Source organism: Felis catus, chromosome A3 (genome assembly GCF_018350175.1).
Source record: "Felis catus isolate Fca126 chromosome A3, F.catus_Fca126_mat1.0, whole genome shotgun sequence".
NCBI classification, from domain to species: domain Eukaryota; kingdom Metazoa; phylum Chordata; class Mammalia; order Carnivora; family Felidae; genus Felis; species Felis catus.
Genome location: NC_058370.1, coordinates 74,520,926 through 74,543,379, shown reverse-complemented (window position 1 = coordinate 74,543,379; position 22,454 = coordinate 74,520,926). Strand labels below are relative to the sequence as shown.

Below are 22,454 nucleotides of genomic sequence, written 5' to 3'. Positions count from 1 at the left end.
CTTTAGATTGGTTCTAAATACCTTTGGGACTCTATCTCGAAACCATCTCTTGACACAAATTGTCTCTTCTGATGAAACCATGCTTGCACTCATCCGCACCTGCACTCACATGGCTCTTCCTTCCCTCTGGGACCTTTCCTTCTCTGCCTCTGTCACAGGTCCCCAGCTGCCCTCAATTGCCAGGTTCCAGGGTCCATCCCTAGTCTTTGTATTAGTCTCCTAGGACTACCATAACAAAGTGCCACAAACTAGGTGGCTTAAAACAACATAAATATACTCTCTTACAATTCTCGAGACTGGAAGTCTGAAAGCAAGGTGTCATCAGGGCCTTGCTCTCTCTGAAGCTTTTAGGGGAGTATCCTTCTTTATCCCTTCCTAGGTTCCTGGCAATCCTTGGCATCCCTTGGTTTACATAAGCATGACTCCAATCTCTATTTCTGTCTTCACATGGCCTTCTCCACCATCTCTGCTTCTGTTTTTCTTCTTAAAAGGACATGAATCCAGGAGCCCGGGTGCCTCAGTCGGTTAAGTATCCAACTCTTGACATTGGCTCAGGTCATGATCTTGCAGTCATGAGATCAAGCCTTGCATCAGGCTTTACATTGACAGTGCAGAGCCTGCTTGGGATTCTGTCTCACCCTCTCTCTCTGCCCCTCCCCTGCACATGAATGCTCACTCTTTCCCTCTCTCTCAAAATAAATAAACTTTAAAAAAAGAAGAAGACTAGTCATTGTATTAGGGTTCATCTTAGTCCAGTATAACTTCATCTTAACTAATGACATCATAAACGACCCTATTTACAAATAGAGCTATATTCTGAGATCCCAGGTTGACATGAATTGGGTGGGGGAGGGAATACTACTCAACTCAGTACAGTTCTGAACCATTCCTCAGACAATGGCCATTCCAGTGTGGTCTCATCTACTTCCAACCCATCTAATCTCTGCTCATGACTCTGAAATCTGTATCCTCAGCTGTAATCACAACCCCACTTCCCAGGCCTGTATTTCCCATTGCCAACTGGACACAGATGAGCAATAAATCCATAGGCCCTTTACACAAAAGATGTCCACTTCCAAAAGAGAAGTGCCTCCTATGGTTTATGTTTTAATTCATGATAAATTCATCTGGTCTTCTAAGTGAAAAGCTTTAACATTATCTTCAACTTTCTCTTCTTCCTAATCTCCTCCCACCACATCAGATCAGACAATAGACATTATGGATTCCATCTCACAAACATTGTTCAAATTTGATCTCTTCTTTCCATCTCTACTACTAAGGCTTCAGTCTTACTGGGCTCTCAACCTTTCCTTAAACTACTCAGGCTACCAAATAAGTTTAACTCACTGAAATATTATAGAGCACCTACCATGTGATGGTGCTACCTACCATGTGATAGATACCAAAGGGGTTAAACACAACTTTGCCCTGTGTAGCTTTCAATCTTAGCTGGTCTCCCAGCCACAGGCTTAATGAATTTTCTTATAGGAAATAAAATCTGATGTCATGCTGTGACTTAAAACTCTCTTTTGACTCCTTTATTCTTCAAGATGAAACATAAGACCTCCCCTTATCATAAGAGATGTTTCACAATTTGCTTTCCCAAGTGCCGCAACCCTCACCCCCAGCCTTTTGTCACTGCCATGGTGGCTTCTTTTCCTTTCCAGATCCATGCTTAGGAGGAGTGCTTTCTTTGATCTACTATGCATTTCTTCCTTCTGCACCCAGAGAAGCCCCTACCTACCTCTAAAGTGCAATTCAAGGGGCACTGGGTGGCTCCGTTGGTTAAGCATCCGACTTTGGTCAGATCATGATCTCATAATTCATGAGCTTGAGCCCTGCGTCAGGCTCTTACTGACAGCTCAGAGCCTAGAGCCTGCTTCAGATTCTCTGTCTCCCTGTCTCACTTCCCCTCCCCCATCCATGCTCTCTCTCTCTCTCTCTCTCTCTCTCTCTCTCTCAAAAATAAATTAAAAAAAAATAAAAAAAATTCTTTAAAAATAAGGTACAATTCAAATGACTCCTCCTTTCTTACTTCCCATCAGAATCTAACAGTCCCTGTGCCCTGACAGGACTTTGTTCCAATCCTTATACAAGCACATTTACCACATTGTATTGAAATTTATCTTTTTACCTGTTTGTCTCCATCACTACACCGTGAACTCACAGAGGACTAGTGCCAGAGAATACTCATTTATCTAGGTCTAAATGAATGTGGCTATGAATGCACCCTGTCCTCTGCTTATCTGAATCTACTCAAGCTTCCAGGCTTGACTCAGTCCCAGCCCTTTCAAGGACTTTTTCAGGGCACTCACTCCAGGCAGTGAGTGTCTCCCTCTTACACCACTTACCTTCTGTATCACCAGCTTGGCATTTACAACACGATGCTTTGAACTATTAAATATCTCTGTTTTCCTTCCTACTGCACTTCAAAGCTCCTTTTCTAAACTTTACTTCAATATTTACATGGTTGTAGGTATTCCTTAATATTGGCTGATTTGGTAGATCTTTTAGGGGATGGAATTTTAGAGGACGTGAGTGGGACACAGAACGGGTAGTGGTTTTAGCTTATGGAAATATAGAGTATATTTCCTCCCGCTAAACTAAACAGTTGAAAGGGAAGAAATAGAAAAATGATAAAGGAGAATACAAAAGTCCTGAGTAAGAGAGCCTCAATCTTATAAAAATAATCATGAAAAATTAATATACTAAGCTAAGTATGCCACACAAATGTTAAATGCAGCCAAGCAAAAACAAAGCAGAAATTACCATGAACGAGTAGATAAAGAGATGGCAAGAGTATGTGTAACTTATATACAATGGAACATATCATATACACATTTAACTTGTGTAAAGTTACCTCTAGAGACTTGATAGGAGAGGGTGAGGGAGAAAGAGCTATAAAGTGTGGACAATTCTGTCACCTATTCCAGTAAAGGAGCAAGTGATGCCGAACCAGTCAGATGCTCTCCCCACGCACCCCTCATTGTATAAGCAGCTCATGATGCTGAGGCTGATTTTGGGGCTTTGAATACAAATTCAAGCCAGGTTCCTTAAGGATCTGTTTATACAGTAAACAAAACACTAACTGAACAGAACTTGCTAAGAGAGAGTATGTGGTGGTATCCAGTGTAGTACCTATTTATGACTATATATAGTGAAATTATGAGCGATTTAAGAGACTTTCAAAAATATGCACTTCACATAGTTTTTATGTTGTGTATTGACTTTGGCACGTCTCCCCCAAGTAAGATGTGACTCCATGGGCTAAGTCATATATCCTCTACTGATACTTAACCTCCATTAGAAGCACTTACAGTACATGCTATTTACACTGTTTATTTTCGCAGCTAGTCATACGCTGTCTTATGCCGCTATTTAATTGCCAAATGCTCAGATGTAAATATGATCACCTCATCCAGACTGTAAGTTGTTGACAGCAACCACATCTTAAAAATTTTATACCCCACAGTGTGCAAGGCACAGTACCATGGAAAAAAGTGTTTAATTATTGACAGGTCACTTTATCAACATCACTGTCTCTATAGGCAAACTCAGAGTCTAAAAGATAACTAAATGTGTGATTTTCATATTCTCTATTGTGCCTTCTAGGGTACATTTAACAGCAGTAAAAAAAAATTTTTTTTAAAACCTGGCAGGAGGGGAAAAGCCCTTGTTTGATCCAAAAAAATTTTTTTAATTTTTTTAATGTTAATTTATTTTTGAGAGAGAGAAGGAGACAGAGCGCAAGAAGGGGAAGGGCAGAGAGAGAGGGAGACACAGAATCCAGAGCAGGCTCCAGAATCTAAGCTGTCAGCACAGAGCCCAGTGCTGGGCTCGAACTCAGGAACTGCAAGATCATGACTTGAGCCGAAGTTGGACACTTAACCAACTGAGCCACCCAGGCACCCCCAAAATTATTCATTAAATATTAAATAATTGACTGTTATAATCATTTGAGGAAGAATGAAGAGGTTCAGTATAAAAGGTAATAAAAAATATATTGTCATCAGCAATATTTTCTAGGGAGATAATAAAAAAAATCATTTGGGAAAGATGCCTGCCTTTATTAGTGGCCTGGGAGGGAACATCAAATCAAGCTAAGATCCACCCACTCCTTGAGAGAAAATAGAAAACAACAGAGCAAAATCTCGCAGGATTAATCAACAAAATATAGATATATGAAGAGATTAATCAGGATTTCTTCAGGTTTAACTAAATTATTATGTATCATTTCTAATTTAAAAACAACATTTTTAAAGTAAAATGAGGCTTTTGCTTCTGATTCCTGACATGCTATTTCCTTAACTCCTTTCATTTTATTAATATAACTGTGTCCACAAGGCAGCAGGGATCCGATGAAGATTGAGCAATTACTTAGTGTCATGGGATTATAAAGATAAGCTATTTGGATAATTTAAACTAAAAAAAAAATAACTCTCCTTTATCTCCTGGGTGGTTTTGGTGACCTGGGTTATCCAGATAATTTGGCCAACCTACACTTCATATTACCATAGTAGATATTTTAAATGTGCTTCTCACACTAGAAAATTATTTCAAACTGTTTTCAACATGTTCTGTGATAAAGAGATGTGAGGTTAAATATCACCCCAGTTAAAAAGTAAGTTTGCAGCTGTTTTTACTGTATTGGTCAGCTAGCTCTTTTTAACTCTTGGGTCAAAGTTTTTGGACATTAAAACAAATAAATTCACTCTGTTTTTTCAAGCATAAATGATATGCAATAAGCCTCAGAGAACAGAGGTTACTCATTTTGGTTATGTTTTACTTTCTTGCAAACACATACTCATGCTCAATTGAACTGACTCCAAGTGATTTTTAAGTATTAAAGGTGAACACAGCCCTCCTTTTTCAAGGATATTTTGGGCAACTGTCATGAAACAAAATGCAAATCATTAAAAAAAAAAACCTGATGTTAAATAAAAAAGCACTAGTTAAGGAATCACTCAAAGTTAGGCTCACATAAAAACAAACTAAAATTGATGATGGGTAAGCACCTCATAACATTCGACAGGAAAAGCATTCAGAACTCTTGACAACGGGTTCAAATTTCCTGACCTGCTGAACAACCTTCCCTTTCCACATCTTTCCTAGATTCTATCAGGTCCTGTTTTTCTCTCTATAATAAACTGCCATTTATCTAGAATGCAATCAACCAGAATGTTAAAATAAATAGGGTGATGGTCTATGCTCCCTTTTCAGTTAATTTACAGGTGTTTATTGAATGCCTATTATGTTCCTAACACTGCTTTGGATTCTATGGTATATGTAACAAATGTTGCTTAGAATTGCATAACTTCCCTTTTATAAGGAAAAAAATAACAAGTAAACAAGCAACTTCTAACACATCAAAAAGTAATGTAGTCCCCAAAGCAACTTCTAGCACATCAAAAAGAATCCTAATTCAATTCCAAACTGCCTTGTTCATCTCTAACCACAGGCCAATAGCAGCCAATGCTCTGATGGTAAGTGGAAAACACTATAACATCTGGAAGCATGAAACAGAGTCAAGTCTCTTCCACGGACTTTTAGTTTCAAACATACCCCTATTATTTGACTTTCTGGGGAAAAAAAACGTGGCTAATAATTCATATGTTCCATTAATAAAAATAGCCTCTTCTCCTACATTATAAATAAATGAGGGATGAAGTCTCTTTGTATCCTACACAAAACCCAACATGAGATTTCAAAGGGTCAACAAATAATTGCTGAATGATTGAGAGTATGTCCATAATGCAAGTCCTCATAGAACAGCAAACTTCTAGTTTGCATAGAAATGAATCTATAGATACAGGGAAACTTGACTAGAAAGCACAATCTAATCTATGAAAAAGAGCCTAATATTCTTCCATTGAGGTTATCCCTGCACCCCTCTCAAGTTCCAATTTCCTCTTCTAAATTAATGTGTATCTGTTTCTAATTCTCTAGTAGACCACCAATAATCATGTCACAATATAATTCAATTCATGAAATTCAATATATGCAAGATTCTGATTTCAGAAAAACAGAATCTATACATGAGGTCAGCAAAAATTTTCAGTTCCCCTGAGTTCCTTATTTTAATGCCCCATTTTATAGTATCCTGGGAATTTTTAAGGAAAAAAGATATCTTCCACAATAGGCACTGGCAAATAAAACCAAGGAGGCAAAGTCCATTATCTTTGCAAGAGTACAAAGGAAATTAAGATACTTTAAAAAATACAAAACCATTCATTTTCATAATTGGTTTTCCATATTATGCAGCTAACAAGTACCCCTTCTCATTGGTGATAATTAATTCAGCCTTTATTATTTCATATTTTTATGTTTTGACAAATTACCTAGATTTGGGGACAACAAGTTAACTGCCTAAGAAAAAATAAAAGTAGATTTCTACTTCTTGTGTTTCATCGAGATAAATTCTAGGGGCGCCTGGATGGCTCACTCAGTTAAGTGTACGACTTCAGCTCAGGTCATGATCTCACGGTCCGTGAGTTTGAGCCCTGCCTCGGGCTCTGTGCTGAGGCTCAGAGCCTGTGCTCAGAGCCTGGAGTCTGCTTCAGATTCTGTGTCTCCCTCTCTCTCTGACCCTCCCCTGTTCATGCTCTGTCTCTCTCTGTCTCAAAAATAAATAAGCATTAAAAAATTTTAAAAAAAAGATAAATTCTAAATGAATTAAATAGTTAAACATTTAAAACATGAAACCATGAAATTACAAAAAGAAAATATATGCACATATTTGAATATTCTTGAAATGGAGCAGGACTTCCTAAGTTTAATACCAAAACCAAAACCCATTAAAGAAAACATTGATAGATTTGACTACATCAAATATTTAAATTTCTAGACTTACAATTCCAGCAACATGGTGTACCCCCAAGGAATGCTTCTGTACCAGAAAAATTCAGAATAAAACATTTTTAAAACCTTTTAGAACCATAGCCTCGATGGAAGAAAATAAAGGAATTCTTCAGAGGCAAAAATTATTTAATAGCTGGAATGCAAAAAGAGAGTCAAGCACTAAAGGACAGAGTTTTCTGAGGCCACTTGCTGATATTTTCTGATTTCTAGAAGTCTGAAGATTTCAAGTTTAATAAGGAAAAGGAAACAGAGTCAATTTAAGGCAAAAATTAAGATTAAGATACTTCCACAAAGCTGAAGTCATGAAAGGAAACATTCTCAGTGAAAAAAGATAAGCTGAAAAAAACAAACAAAATAAAACAAAACAAAAATCCCTATCCTCTGCCACACAGAGGAAGGGCTCTGGATTCTGGATTCTGGAAAAGATGGTGAGAAGGCCTGAAAACTAATAGCTTCAAGTCAACTTTCCTTTTGATTTGATAACAGACTTCACATTATCTAAGTGGACTAAAAACAAAACAAAACAAAACAAAACAAAACAAAACAAAACAAAACAAATTTAAGGTAAACCAAAATAGCTCTTGATTTTGTAACACCCTAATTGGCTTACAGAAACAAATGAAAATTGTCTCTTACAGAAGACACTTTCAAACCAGGCCTCATAGACTTCCCATGGACAGAGTTCCAATAACTGTGAGTTTACAAATAAAAACCACAAAACGCAGAAGGAACCAAGTCACCATAAACAAGAGTCAGCAGAAAAATCGATTCATTCAATCAGACTATGGAAATTACCGATATTGGAATTATAGTATATTCAATAAAAAAGTGTGAGTTTAATGTGTTTTTAAAAGTACTGAAAATTATGGAGAAGCGGCAAGATGGCGGCTTAGGAGGACCCTGGGCTCACCGCGCGTCCTGCTGATCACTTAGATTCCTCCTACACCTGCCTAAATAACCCAGAAAACCGCCAGAGGATTAGCAGAACGGAGTTGCCGGAGCCAAACGCAGACGAGAGGCCCACGGAAGAGGGTAGGAAGGGCTGCGAGGCGGTGCGCGCTCCACGGACTGGCGGGAGGGAGCCGGGGCGGAGGGGCGGCTCACCGGCCAAGCAGAGCCCCCGAGTCTGGCTGGCAAAAGCGGAGGGGCCTGACGGACTGTGTTCCCACAACAAGCGCGACTTAGCGTCTGGGAGGTCATAAGTTAACAGCTCTGCTCGGAAAGCGGGAAGGCTGGAGGACAAAGGGAGGGAGAGCTGCTGAGCCCCCTGACGACAGAGCTCAGCTTGGTGGGGAACAAAGGCGCTCGCCAGCGCCATCTCCCCCGCCCATCCCCCAGCCAAAATCCCAAAGAGAACCAGTTCCTTCCAGGGAACTTGCTCGCTCCGCGCAAACACCCAACTCTGTGCTTCTGCGGAGCCAAACCTCCGGCAGCGGATCTGACTCCCTCCCGCTGCCACAGGGCCCCTCCTGAAGAGGATCACCTAAGGAGAAGCGATCTAAGCCTGCCCCTCCTGCCCCCATGCACCTTGCCTACCCACCCCAGCTAATACGCCAGATCCCCAGCATCACAAGCCTGGCAGTGTGCAAGTAGCCCAGACGGGCCACACCACCCCACAGTGAATCCCGCCCCTAGGAGAGGGGAAGAGAAGGCACACACCAGTCTGACTGTGGCCCCAGCGGTGGGCTGGGGGCAGACATCAGGTCTGACTGCGGCCCCGCCCACCAACTCCAGTTATACACCACAACACAGGGGAAGGGCCCTGCAGGTCCTCACCACGCCAGGGACTATCCAAAATGACCAAGCGGAAGAATTCCCCTCAGAAGAATCTCCAGGAAATAACAACAGCTAATGAGCTGATCAAAAAGGATTTAAATAATATAACAGAAAGTGAATTTAGAATAATAGTCATAAAATTAATCGCTGGGCTTGAAAACAGTATACAGGACAGCAGAGAATCTCTTGCTACAGAGATCAAGGGACTAAGGAACAGTCATGAGGAGCTGAAAAACGCTTTAAACGAAATGCATAACAAAATGGAAACCACCACAGCTCGGCTTGAAGAGGCAGAGGAGAGAATAGGTGAACTAGAGGATAAAGTTATGGAAAAAGAGGAAGCTGAGAAAAAGAGAGATAAAAAAATCCAGGAGTATGAGGGGAAAATTAGAGAACTAAGTGATACACTAAAAAGAAATAATATACGCATAATTGGTATCCCAGAGGAGGAAGAGAGAGGGAAAGGTGCTGAAGGGGTACTTGAAGAAATCATAGCTGAGAACTTCCCTGAACTGGGGAAGGAAAAAGGCATTGAAATCCAAGAGGCACAGAGAACTCCCTTCTGACTTAACTTGAATCGATCTTCTGCACGACATATCATAGTGAAACTGGCAAAATACAAGGATAAAGAGAAAATTCTGAAAGCAGCAAGGGGTAAACATGCCCTCACATATAAAGGGAGACCTATAAGACTCGTGACTGATCTCTCTTTTGAAACTTGGCAGGCCAGAAAGAATTGGCACGAGATTTTCAGGGTGCTAGACAGAAAAAATATGCAGCCGAGAATCCTTTACCCAGCAAGTCTGTCATTTAGAATAGAAGGAGAGATAAAGGTTTTCCCAAACAAAAACTGAAGGAATTTGTCACCACTAAACCAGCCCTACAAGGGATCCTAAGGGGGACCCTGTGAGACAAAGTCCCAGAGACATCACTACAAGCATAAAACATACAGACATCACAATGACTCTCAACCCGTATCTTTCTATAATAACACTGAATGTAAATGGATTAAATGCACCAACCAAAAGACATAGGGTATCAGAATGGATAAAAAAACAAGACCCATCTATTTGCTGTCTACAAGAGACTCATTTTAGACCTGAGGACACCTTTAGATTGAGAGTGAGGGGATGGAGAACTATTTATCATGCGACTGGAAGCCAAAAGAAAGCTGGAGTAGCCATACTTATATCAGACAAACTAGACTTTAAATTAAAGGCTGTAACAAGAGATGAAGAAGGACATTATATAATAGTTACAGGGTCTATCCATCAGGAAGAGCTAACAATTATAAATGTCTATGCGCCGAATACCGGAGCCCCCAAATATATAAAACAATTACTCATAAACATAAGCAACCTTATTGATAAGAATGTGGTAATTGCAGGGGACTTTAACACCCCACTTACAGAAATGGACAGATCATCTAGACACATGGTCAATAAAGAAACAAGGGCCCTGAATGAGACATTGGATCAGATGGACTTGACAGATATATTTAGAACGCTGCATCCCAAAGCAACAGAATATACTTTCTTCTCGAGTGCACATGGAACATTCTCCAAGATAGATCATATACTGGGTCACAAAACAGCCCTTCATAAGTTTACAAGAATTGAAATTATACCATGCATACTTTCAGACCACAATGCTATGAAGCTTGAAATCAACCACAGAAAAAAGTCTGGAAAACCTCCAAAGGCATGGAGGTTAAAGAACACCCTACTAACGAATGAGTGGGTCAACCAGGCAATTAGAGAAGAAATTAAAAAATATATGGAAACAAACGAAAATGAAAATACAACAATCCAAACGCTTTGGGACGCAGCGAAGGCAGTCCTGAGAGGAAAATACATTGCAATCCAGGCCTATCTCAAGAAACAAGAAAAATCCCAAATACAAAATCTAACAGCACACCTAAAGGAACTAGAAGCAGAACAGCAAAGACAGCCTAAACCCAGCAGAAGAAGAGAAATAATAAAGATCAGAGCAGAAATAAACAATATAGAATCTAAAAAAACTGTAGAGCAGATCAACGAAACCAAGAGTTGGTTTTTTGAAAAAATAAACAAAATTGACAAGCCTCTAGCCAGGCTTCTCAAAAAGAAAAGGGAAATGACCCAAATAGATAAAATCATGAATGAAAATGGAATTATTACAACAAATCCCTCAGAAATACAAGCAATTATCAGGGAATACTATGAAAACCTATATGCCAACAAACTGGACAACCTGGAAGAAATGGACAAATTCCTAAACACCCACACTCTTCCAAAACTCAATCAGGAGGAAATAGAAAGCTTGAACAGACCCATAACCAGCGAAGAAATTGAATCGGTTATCAAAAATCTCCCAACAAATAAGAGTCCAGGACCAGATGGCTTCCCAGGGGAGTTCTACCAGACCTTTAAAGCAGAGATAATACCTATCCTTCTCAAGCTATTCCAAGAAATAGAAAGGGAAGGAAAACTTCCAGACTCATTCTACGAAGCCAGTATTACTTTGATTCCTAAACCAGACAGAGACCTAGTAAAAAAAGAGAACTACAGGCCAATATCCCTGATGAATATGGATGCAAAAATTCTCAATAAGATACTAGCAAATCGAATTCAACGGCATATAAAAAGAATTATTCACCATGATCAAGTGGGATTCATTCTGGGATGCAGGGCTGGTTCAACATTCGCAAATCAATCAATGTGATACATCACATTAACAAAAAAAAGAGAAGAACCATATGATCCTGTCAATCGATGCAGAAAAGGCCTTTGACAAAATCCAGCACCCTTTCTTAATAAAAACCCTTGAGAAAGTCGGGATAGAAGGAACATACTTAAAGATCATAAAAGCCATTTATGAAAACCCCACAGCTAACATCATCCTCAACGGGGAAAAACTGAGAGCTTTTTCCCTGAGATCAGGAACACGACAAGGATGCCCACTCTCACCGCTGCTGTTTAACATAGTGCTGGAAGTTCTAGCATCAGCAATCAGACAACAAAAGGAAATCAAAGGCATCAAAATTGGCAAAGACGAAGTCAAGCTTTCGCTTTTTGCAGATTACATGATATTATACATGGAAAATCCGATAGACTCCACCAAAAGTCTACTAGAACTGATACATGAATTCAGCAAAGTTGCAGGATACAAAATCAATGTACAGAAATCAGTTGCATTCTTATACACTAACAATGAAGCAACAGAAAGACAAATAAAGAAACTGATCCCATTCACAATTGCACCAAGAATCATAAAATACCTAGGAATAAATCTAACCAAAGATGTAAAGGATCTGTATGCTGAAAACTATAGAAAGCTTATGAAGGAAATTGAAGAAGATTTAAAGAAATGGAAAGACATTCCCTGCTCATGGATTGGAAAAATAAATATTGTCAAAATGTCAATACTACCCAAAGCTATCTACACATTCAATGCAATCCCAATCAAAATTGCACCAGCATTCTTCTCGAAACTAGAACAAGCAATCCTAAAATTCATATGGAACCACAAAAGGCCCCGAATAGCCAAAGGAATTTTGAAGAAGAAGACCAAAGCAGGAGGCATCACAATCCCAGACTTTAGCCTCTACTACAAAGCTGTCATCATCAAGACAGCATGGTATTGGCACAGAAACAGACACACAGACCAATGGAATAGAATAGAAACCCCAGAACTAGACCCACAAATGTATGGCCAGCTAATCTTTGACAAAGCAGGAAAGAACATCCAATGGAAAAAAGACAGCCTCTTTAACAAATGGTGCTGGGAGAACTGGACAGCAACATGCAGAAGGTTGAAACTAGACCACTTTCTCACACCATTCACAAAAATAAACTCAAAATGGATAAAGGACCTGAATGTGAGACAGGAAACCATCAAAACCTTAGAGGAGAAACCAGGAAAAGACTTCTCTGACCTTAGCCGTAGCAATCTCTTACTCGACACATCCCCAAAGGCAAGGGAATTAAAAGCAAAAGTGAATTACTGGGACCTTATGAAGATAAAAAGCTTCTGCACAGCAAAGGAAACAACCAAGAAAACTAAAAGGCAACCAACGGAATGGGAAAAGATATTCGCAAATGACATATCGGACAAAGGGCTAGTATCCAAAATCTATAAAGAGCTCACCAAACTCCACACCCGAAAAACAAATAACCCAGTGAAGAAATGGGCAGAAAACATGAATAGACACTTCTCTAAAGAAGACATCCGGATGGCCAACAGGCACATGAAAAGATGTTCAGCGTCGCTCCTTATCAGGGAAATACAAATCAAAACCACACTCAGGTATCACCTCACGCCAGTCAGAGTGGCCAAAATGAACAAATCAGGAGACTCTAGAGGCTGGAGAGGATGTGGAGAAACGGGAACCCTCTTGCACTGTTGGTGGGAATGCAAATTGGTGCAGCCGCTCTGGAAAGCAGTGTGGAGGTTCCTCAGAAAATTAAAAATAGACCTACCCTATGACCCAGCAATAGCACTGCTAGGAATTTATCCAAGGGATACAGGAGTACTGATGCATAGGGCCACTTGTACCCCAATGTTCATAGCAGCACTCTCAACAATAGCCAAATTATGGAAAGAGCCTAAATGTCCATCAACTGACGAATGGATAAAGAAATTGTGGTTTATATACACAATGGAATATTACATGGCAATGAGAAAAAATGAAATATGGCCTTTTGTAGCAACGTGGATGGAACTGGAGAGTGTGATGCTAAGTGAAATAAGCCATACAGAGAAAGACAGATACCATATGGTTTCACTCTTATGTGGACCCTGAGAAATTAACAGGAACCCATGGGGGAGGGGAAGGAAAAAAAAAAAAAAACAGGTTAGAGTGGGAGAGAGCCAAAGCATAAGAGACTCTTAAAAACTGAGAACAAACTGAGGGTTGATGGGGAGTGGGAGGGAGGGGAGGGTGGGTGATGGGTATTGAGGAGGGCACCTTTTGGGATGAGCACTGGGTGTTGTATGGAAACTAATTTGTCAATAAATTTCATATAAAAAAATAAAAAAGAAAAAAGAAAAAAGAAAATAATAAAATAAAATAAAATAAAATAAAAGTACTGAAAATTATGAAGAAATAAGAAATGAGAAAAAAATGGACAGGATTTTAAAAAATGAAATGTTGGGGCACCTGGGTGCCTCAGCCAGTTATGAGTCCAACTCTTCATTTCAGCTCAAGCCATGATCTCAGGGTTTGTGAGATCGAGCCCCAAGTTGGGCTCTTCACTGACAGCATGGAGTCTGCTTAGGATTCTCTCTTTCTCCTTCTTTCTCTGCCCCTCCCCTGCTTGTGTTCTCTCTCTCTCACTCAAAATAAATAAATATTTTTCTAAATGAAATGTTACCTCTAGGAATGAAAACTACAATAATTAAGGTTAGAAACTTAATTGTCAAATTAATGATCAGATAAGACAAAACTAAAGAGCGAACCAGTAAATCAGAAGGTAAATCTGAGTATCCATATGCAGCAAAGAGAATCAAAGACTGACCATAAAAAAAGAGAGGTCAAGAGACTTGGCGGAGAGAAGAGATAGAAATATGTTTGAAAGGACAGCCAAAAGAAGATAATAAAGAGAATGAGGAGATGCCAGAGAATTGCTAGAACTGTAGAAAGATTTAAATCCTCAGATTCAAGAATTACAACAATGCCAGTGTAAATAAATCCTTATTTAGACACATCATGAGAAACTGCAGCATACCTAAATTAAAGAGGTCTTAAATGAAGTTAGAGAAAAAAGAAAGAATATGTACAAATGACCAATTAAAATGACTGCTAACATCTTGAAAGTAATCATAGAAGCCAGAAGATTATGGAAATAATACCTTCAACATGTTGAATGAAAATAACTCTCAGCCTAGAATTGTGTAGTAAACTTTCAAGATAAGCATAACGACATTTTCAGACAAAAATGGAGAAAGTTTATCATTGGCAGATGCTTACTAAAGGAACTTCTAAAGGAAGGACTCTAAGACAAAGCCCCAAAGATCTGAAATGCAGGAGGAAATACTGGGAGAAAATATAGTAAATATGTTGGCAAAGTAAATAAACATTGAATGCAATGATAACAATGTCTAACTTGTGGCATTTTTAAAAAGATAAAACAAGGGCACCTAGGTGGCTCAGTCAGTTAAATGTCCAACTCTTGATTTCGCCTCAGGTCATGATCTCATGGTCCATGGCATCAAGCCCTGTCTTGGGCTCCACACTAACAGCACAGAGCCTGCTTGGGATTCTCTCTCTCTCTCTTTCTCTGCCCCTTCCCTGTTCACATTTGTGTACACTCTCTCTCTCAAAATAAACTTTAGGGGTGCCTGGGTGGCTTAGTCAGTTGAGTGTCCGACTTTGGCTCAGGTCATGATCTCACAGTTCATGGGTTCGAGCACTGCATTGGGCTCTGTGCTGACAGCTCAGAGCCTGGAGCCTGCTTCAGACTCTGTGTCTCCCTCTCTCTGCCCCTCTGCTGCTCATGCTCTCTCTCTCTCTCTCTCTCTCTCTCTCAAAAATAAATAAATATTGGGGCGCCTGGGTGGCTCAGTCGGTTGGGCAGCCGACTTTGGCTCAGGTCGTGATCTCGTGGTCCGTGGGTTCGGGCCCCGCGTCGGGCTCTGTGCTGATGGCTCAGAGCCTGGAGCTTGTTTCGGATTCTGTGTCTCACTCTCTCTCTGACCCTCCCCCGTTCATGCTCTGTCTCTCTCTGTCTCAAAAATAAATAAATGTTAAAAAAAAAAACATTTATTTATAAATAAATAAATAAATATTAAATAAATAAATAAATATTAAAAAGAATTTTTAAGTAAATAAACTTTTAAAAAATAATAAAAATAAATAAAAAGAACAAAAGTAAAAGAAAACAATAGTACAGAATATGGTTATCAAGAATATGGTTAAGGAGTTCTAAAGTCCATATAATTTTCAAGAGGATTAAGATAGTGATTATTTTTGAACATTTTTAAGTTAAATATACATACTAAAATTTTAAGATAATCACAAATTTAATAGAAAGGGTATATTTAATTAAAAACTAGAAGAAAAAGTAGAATGAAAAAAAAAAACATAATAACAAACAAGTCCCAAAGAAGGCAAAAGGGAGAGAAAAAGAACATAGAAAATGTAAGACAAAGAGAAAAGGAAAGTTAAGATGGTAGAAATGAATTCAAAATCATAATAATCACTATAAATAAACATGACTATGCTTTCTACTTCAAAGAGCAACATTGTTAGATGGAATTTAAAAAAATGATACAGTTAACCCATAAGGACTAAAAAATAGGCTGAAAGTAAAAAGATGGAAAAAAACTTAATAGGCAAATGCTAACCAGAAGAAAACCAAAAGACTAGAGATATCACTATATATAATGAAAAGAGAGACAATTGGTTTTCATCCAGAAAAAAAAAGAAAAGAAAAGAAATTGAATCAGCACCTGTATCAGTTAACTAGTGTTACAGAACTAACCACTTTAAACCCAGTGGCTTAAAACAGTGATGGTTTATCATCAGTGACAAGTCCTAATTATTTGGAATTCTATTGAAATCCATTGGGCTCAGCTCAGGTTGCTTGCTTGGAATAGCTCTCTTCCTCTTGGGACTGGTAGACAAGCCTAGACATGTTTTTCTCGTAGCAATAGAAGAAGCAGAAACACACAAGGCCTCTTAAGGCCTAGGCTTGAAGCTAATGTCTCTTCTGCTCATTCTGTTAGCCAAAACAAGCCAGAGACTGATCCCAATGCAAGAGCTGGTTAACTAACATCTAACTTTGTGGGAGGAACTTGAAGTCACAAAGAGGATAGGAGAAGAGGTGAAGAACCGGGACCATTAAAATAACCTTCTACCGCAGTGAAACCATTCACAAGAATCAATTTCAGGGGTGCTTGGATGGCTCAGTCAGTTAAGCGTGAGACTCTTGATTTCAGCTTGGGGCAAGATCTCACAGTTTGTGGGGTCACAGCTCAGGATTCTCTGTCCCCCTCTTTCTCTACCCCTCCCCCACTCGTGCTCCATCTCTCTCTCTCTCAAAATAAATAAATAAGCATTAAAAAAATGATACCTGTGATCAGTGGAGGCAGCAAAGGGGTTGACCACAGTGCCTACCATTTGGTGACTGTTAACTGTCATCAAGTGCTATTTTAAAAAAAACAATTTCAGATGTATAAAGGAACATAAATATGAAAAACAAACTTGTTTATCTTTCAGGAAAAAAAAATAAGTGAATATCTTTATGTCCTTAGAGTAGAAAAAAATTTTAAGCAAGAAATTACAAAGCACAAATCATGAAAGGAAAGCTTGATAAATTAAATTATGATGACACCAAAAGATATCATAAAAATAAGTGGAAAAAATAAGTCACAAACTGAGAGAAGGCATTTTCACAAATAAAGCTTATTTAAGATTAGTATCCAAAATATGTAAAGAACCCCTCAAAATGAAAGAAGAAAGAAAGAAAGAAAGAAAGAAAGAAAGAAAGAAAGAAAGAAAGAAAGAAAGAAAGAAAGAAGAGAAAGGAAGGAAGAAAGGAAGAAAAGGAAGCAAAAACAGACAACTCAACAGAAAAATGGTCAAAACACAAAAAAATAAAATAAATAAAAAGCGTTCCTCAGAAGAGTATCCACAAATGACCAATAAACACATGGAAAAGATGCTCACTTCACCAGTAATATTTACAAAAGTAAACCTTTTGTACATATCTCCTGGTGCTTATGTACAAAAAGTGTATTCTCAGTATTGGAATTTTGGTTTGTAGGGTAATCATATTTTCTGCTTTAAAAAAAGCCAAATTGTCTTGCAAAGGGTTTGTACCATTTTATACTAGCACCAGCAGTGTTCAAGGTAGCATTTTTATTTTATAATAACAAAAAAACTAGAAATAACAGAATTAATCAATAAATTGTGATCTGGCCACATAATGGAATGCCTTTACATGCATTAAAAAGGGTGCCTCCATGTGGGTGAGTGTCAATGGGTCATGTTTAGTTAAAAAAATAAATGGTGTCGGGGCACCCGGGTGGCTCAATTAGTTAAGCATCTGACTCTTGGTTTTGGCTGAGATCATGATCTCACACTTTGTGGGATGGAGCCCTGCGTCAGGCTCTGCACTGGCAGCATGGAGCCTGTTTGGGATTCTCTGTCTCCCTCTCCCTCTGCCCCTCCCCAACTTGTGCTGTCTCTGTCTCTCTCAGAATAAATAAATAAACTTAAAAAAATAATAAATAAATAAATAAATAAATAAATAAATAAATAAATAAATGGTGTCACAAAAGAATTTATAAAGTGTGATTCTAGTTGTATATATTCAAAAATATACAAAATTAGGGGCGCCTCGGTGGCGCAGTCGGTTAAGCGTCCGACTTCAGCCAGGTCACGATCTCGCGGTCCGTGAGTTCGAGCCCCGCGCCAGGCTCTGGGCTGATGGCTCAGAGCCTGGAGCCTGTTTCTGATTCTGTGTCTCCCTCTCTCTCTGCCCCTCCCCCGTTCATGCTCTGTCTCTCTCTGTCCCAAAAATAAATAAACGTTGAAAAAATATATATATACAAAATTAAATAATATGTTATTTAGGAATTATCCATATATGACAAAACTATAAAGAAAAGAAGTCAAAATTAAAGAAATCTGTTGCCTCTGAAAGAAGGGAAAATGTGATACGATAGGAGTTTTGGAAATGTACTACCCTTAAACTGGGATGTGAGTACAGGGTTACTTGTTTTATTATAATTAGTGTTTCAAACACTGTATGTATGCATGTTCTTTTGTACAAATATTTAATTTTTTAAATAAAACTTAAAGGTCTAAGCTGCATATCAAAAATACTGCAAACATTGAAAGGCAAATGACAAATTTTTTTGAATCTTATATCTAATAAAGAGTTATTGCATTTCTTAAATTCTATAAATAGACTTAATAGAAAAATAGGTTAAACACTGAAACAGACAATCCGTTTTAAGAAATCACAACTGTACCACTAAATATATAAAAATGTACTCAGCTTCACTGAAATAGAAATCGTGTGATGTCACTTTCAATGGTAAGAGAGCCAAAGATTAAAAAGAAAGGGATAGTATGGGATAAAATCTCACTTACATTCAACAGGAAGAACTATATATTGATGTAATATTTCTTGGGACCAATTTGGCAAAGATATCAATGTGTGCTTACCCTTTGACCCAGAAATGATGCTTCTAAAAATTCATCCCGGGGCACCTGGATGGCTCAGTCAGTGGAAGGTCCGACTTCAGCTCAGATCATGATCTCACAGTTTGCGAGTTCAAGCCCCACATAAGGCTTGCTGCTGTCTGCGCAGAGCCTGCTTTGGATCTGCTATCCTCCTCTCTCTGCCCTCCTCCACTTGCACTCTCTCTCTGTCAAAAATAAACATTAAAAAATAATAAAATAGGGGCGCCTGGGTGGCTCAGTCGGTTAAGCGTCCGACTTCAGCTCAGGTCACGATCTCGCGGTCCGCGAGTTCGAGCCCCGCGTCCATCTCTGGGCTGATGGCTCAGAGCCTGGAGCCTGCTTCAGATTCTGTGTCCCCCTCTCTCTCTGCCCCTCCCCCGTTCATGCTGTGTCTCTCTCTGTCTCAAAAATAAATAAACGTTAAAAAAAATAAAAAAAAATAAAATAAACAAAAATTCATCTTAATAGTCAAATGCACAAGATACATGTATAAGGACACTCTTATACATTGGAAAACTCTTTATGACAGTATAAAGTTGGAAACAATTTAAGTATCCAATTATTAGGGGTTAGCCAAATAAACCACAGCAGTCTACAACAACACCATTAAACAACTATTAGATGATAGCATTAATACCTAATCGTGGACAGGAGAATGTGTTTATAAAAATATTAGATGGGAAAAAAGAGTTGTGCTCTAAGTAGGCATAGTATGACCCCATTATACATACATAATACATGTATGTGTATAAATGAAAAGATATTAAAAGATGTAAAGCACATCAAAATGAAAATATTAACACTTGTTACCTCTGGGTGATAGGATTTGAGTGATTTTCATTTATGCCTCTTTGCCTGTCATTATTTTCTTATTTTGTACAATAATCATGTATAATGAATAACTTCGAAAGAAAAAAGCTTAAATGTGGTATTTAGAAAAATAATACAGTGGGGCGCCTAGGTGGCTCAGTGGGTTAAGTGTCTGACTTCAGCTCAGGTCATGATCTCATGGTTTGCGAGTTCAAGCTCCGCATCGGGCTCCATGCTCTCAGTTCAGAGTCTGGATCTTGCTTCGGATTCTGTGTCTCCCTCTTTTTCTGGCCCTCCCCTGCTCACACTCTGTCTCTCAAAAAATGAATAAACGTTAAAAAATTTTTTTCAGAAAAATAATATGGTGTGTAAACAGCACCAGAGATAATATTGCCACTTCTTAAAACTTCGCCTTTTTCTTTACGGTAAATCTAATGCTTTCCAAAGGGAACATGCTGAAGCTCAAGAAATACAGGGGAATCCATGAGGCACCTGGGTGGCTCAGTCAGTTAAGCTTCCAAATTCAGCTCAGGTCATGATCTCACAGTTGGTGAGTTCAAGCTCCACATGGAGCTCTGGGCTGACAGCTTAGAGCCTGGAGCCTGCTTCAGATTCTGTGTCTCCCTCTCTCTCTCTGCCCTCCACCCACTCATTCTCTGTCTCTCTGTCTCTCTGTCTCTCTGTCTCTCTCTCAAAAACAAATAAACATTTAAAAATTTAAAAGAAAAAGAAGTACAGGGGAATCTAATACAAGACTATTCAACTAAAGAAAATAATGGAAGTCACAGGTGAAATTATTTTCAAACGTCCTATTTGATGTGGACACAAATTTAATATAAAGAGAAGAAAAGAAGTCATAAAAATTAAGATCCAATATCGGGGGGGAAATGAAAAAATCTGCAGAAATGTAACAAAGAAAAAGTTATCTAGAGTTCAATAATGGTATACATTAAATATGAGAACCCTACATCTAAAATAAAGAATTTTCTAAGGTATAAATTGTTTGTACTTTGTGCTTCCATTATGGAAATTTGATGTATCCCCTGACATTCTATAGTTAATAATGTAATGAGAAGAAAAACAAAAGGAACCAAAGAGGCCATGGGGATTTGTAATTGGACCTAGGGACTTTCACCTCTAGTTCATTGTTTGGAATTTGGCCTATATCAACAAATAACTCAGAATTACAACCTACACTTCATTCCCAGTGGTTACAAGCCCCCTTTCCTGGAGAAAATGTATTCAATCCAAAAAGCTACCTACTGAGGTAGCATTTCTACTAGGACCCTGCAAACTCTATAGAAATTAAAGATCAATCCTGATTTTTACTGATTCTCTAAATTACTGTGTATGTATAAAAGAGGTAATGAGAAAGTGAAAAATTCAGGGAAACAGGTGGCTTAAATTCCACCTAAAATCATCCAGCTCTATCTTTCACCCAAGTGTTGGTAACTTTTTGTTAAACAAACTAAACCATGCTGTAATTAGAAGACAAACTTGATCAGTCCAAAAATATCTTAAATTTCATTTCAAATTTGCTTCCCTAGCATCAAATTGCAAAGACTTCTGTTATATTTAAAGCATGATTTAAACCTCCCAATAATTACCTCCCCAAAAGTACCCTCAATTCATATATTTTATATTTTCATAGCAAAATGTCTTCCCAATGAAGAGTTTTCTATCAAATAATGAACAATTATGCCACAACTTACTAACAAATGTTCTTTATGGTTCTTTACAGTGAAGACCCAATTAGTTGTGTCTGTTTAACTCATGCTTTCATTCAGAGACTAAATTTATGTGGTGAGACCAATTCTTTTCTAAAGATATGACTCTGGTGATTGAATAATGCTAAGTATACATGGCTAAGATCCCAAAATCTGACAAACTGGATTATTGCTTATAGAAATTTAAATTCCAGTTGAGACCATCTCACAGTTCCCAAGGGCTATCACATACTGTAATCATAAATGTTATTTATTCATGACTAAATAAGACAAAATTAGTAGGTAGGGGGTTAGAAGGGCAGGAGTGGGAAGTTATTGAAAGGATAAATCTGTCAGCTATTCAGGTTAAACATAACATTCAGAAGCAGCACTTTCAGCTATAAAATGATTTGGTAAATTTCTAACAGGAGATTTTTATTTTGTAATTTAACAAATATATAGAGACCCTAAAAATGTTACTAAAACTAGTAGATTCTGCCTGATCTCAGCAGCTTTTTTTTTTTCTTCTAAAAACCAGATTTCAGATTTGAAACATAAAAATAAACTATGCTCAGAGTACCAGGTGCTCTTTAAAAATAAAATATTGCTGGAGTGTGGGGGGAAGTAAGGAAGGCCTTACTAGTCTGGAAAAGCCTATAATAAACAATGAAACCCTTTGCAGGCTTCTAGAAAGAATTCTGAAGATTAGGGATCAGACTGAAAACACAATTACCACAGGAAGATTCAATTAAACATACACTTGGTTCTATGGAATAACACGACTCCATTTTGGTAATATAAATGCTTTGACAGCCGGGTACAAAAATGGAATGACCTGCTCTTTAGCTACTCACGGAAAGCTTTAGCATGGAGGAGATTCCTGACTCTGGCTATGTCTACCACAAGCCCCGTGCACACTGAGTATTTTAGTGACAAAATAAATCTTAACTGTTTGTATGACAACACGTATCTGGGTCATATAAGAAACTATTCAAGGGTATTTTTATTGAACATTTTTACTGAATGTTTCTTTTTCCCACGGCCATAGCTAATTTAGGCCCATCTCTTTCATTATATTTTGTCAGAAGACTATATCTTTACCCCTCCTTTCTTAAAAAGTCAATGTCCTG

At 38.3% G+C, this 22,454-nt stretch overlaps 1 long non-coding RNA gene across 1 annotated transcript in view; it reads right to left on the bottom strand.

The window, feature by feature from the left end:
- The window catches only part of LOC109498177, a 227,989-nt gene extending 209,041 nt beyond the window's left edge, over positions 1 to 18,948 (bottom strand). The window contains exon 1 of the long non-coding RNA XR_002741138.2: positions 18,791 to 18,948. This is a non-coding gene — a long non-coding RNA (uncharacterized LOC109498177). The remainder of the gene's footprint in view (positions 1 to 18,790) is intronic.
- Positions 18,949 to 22,454: the final 3,506 nt, after the last annotated feature.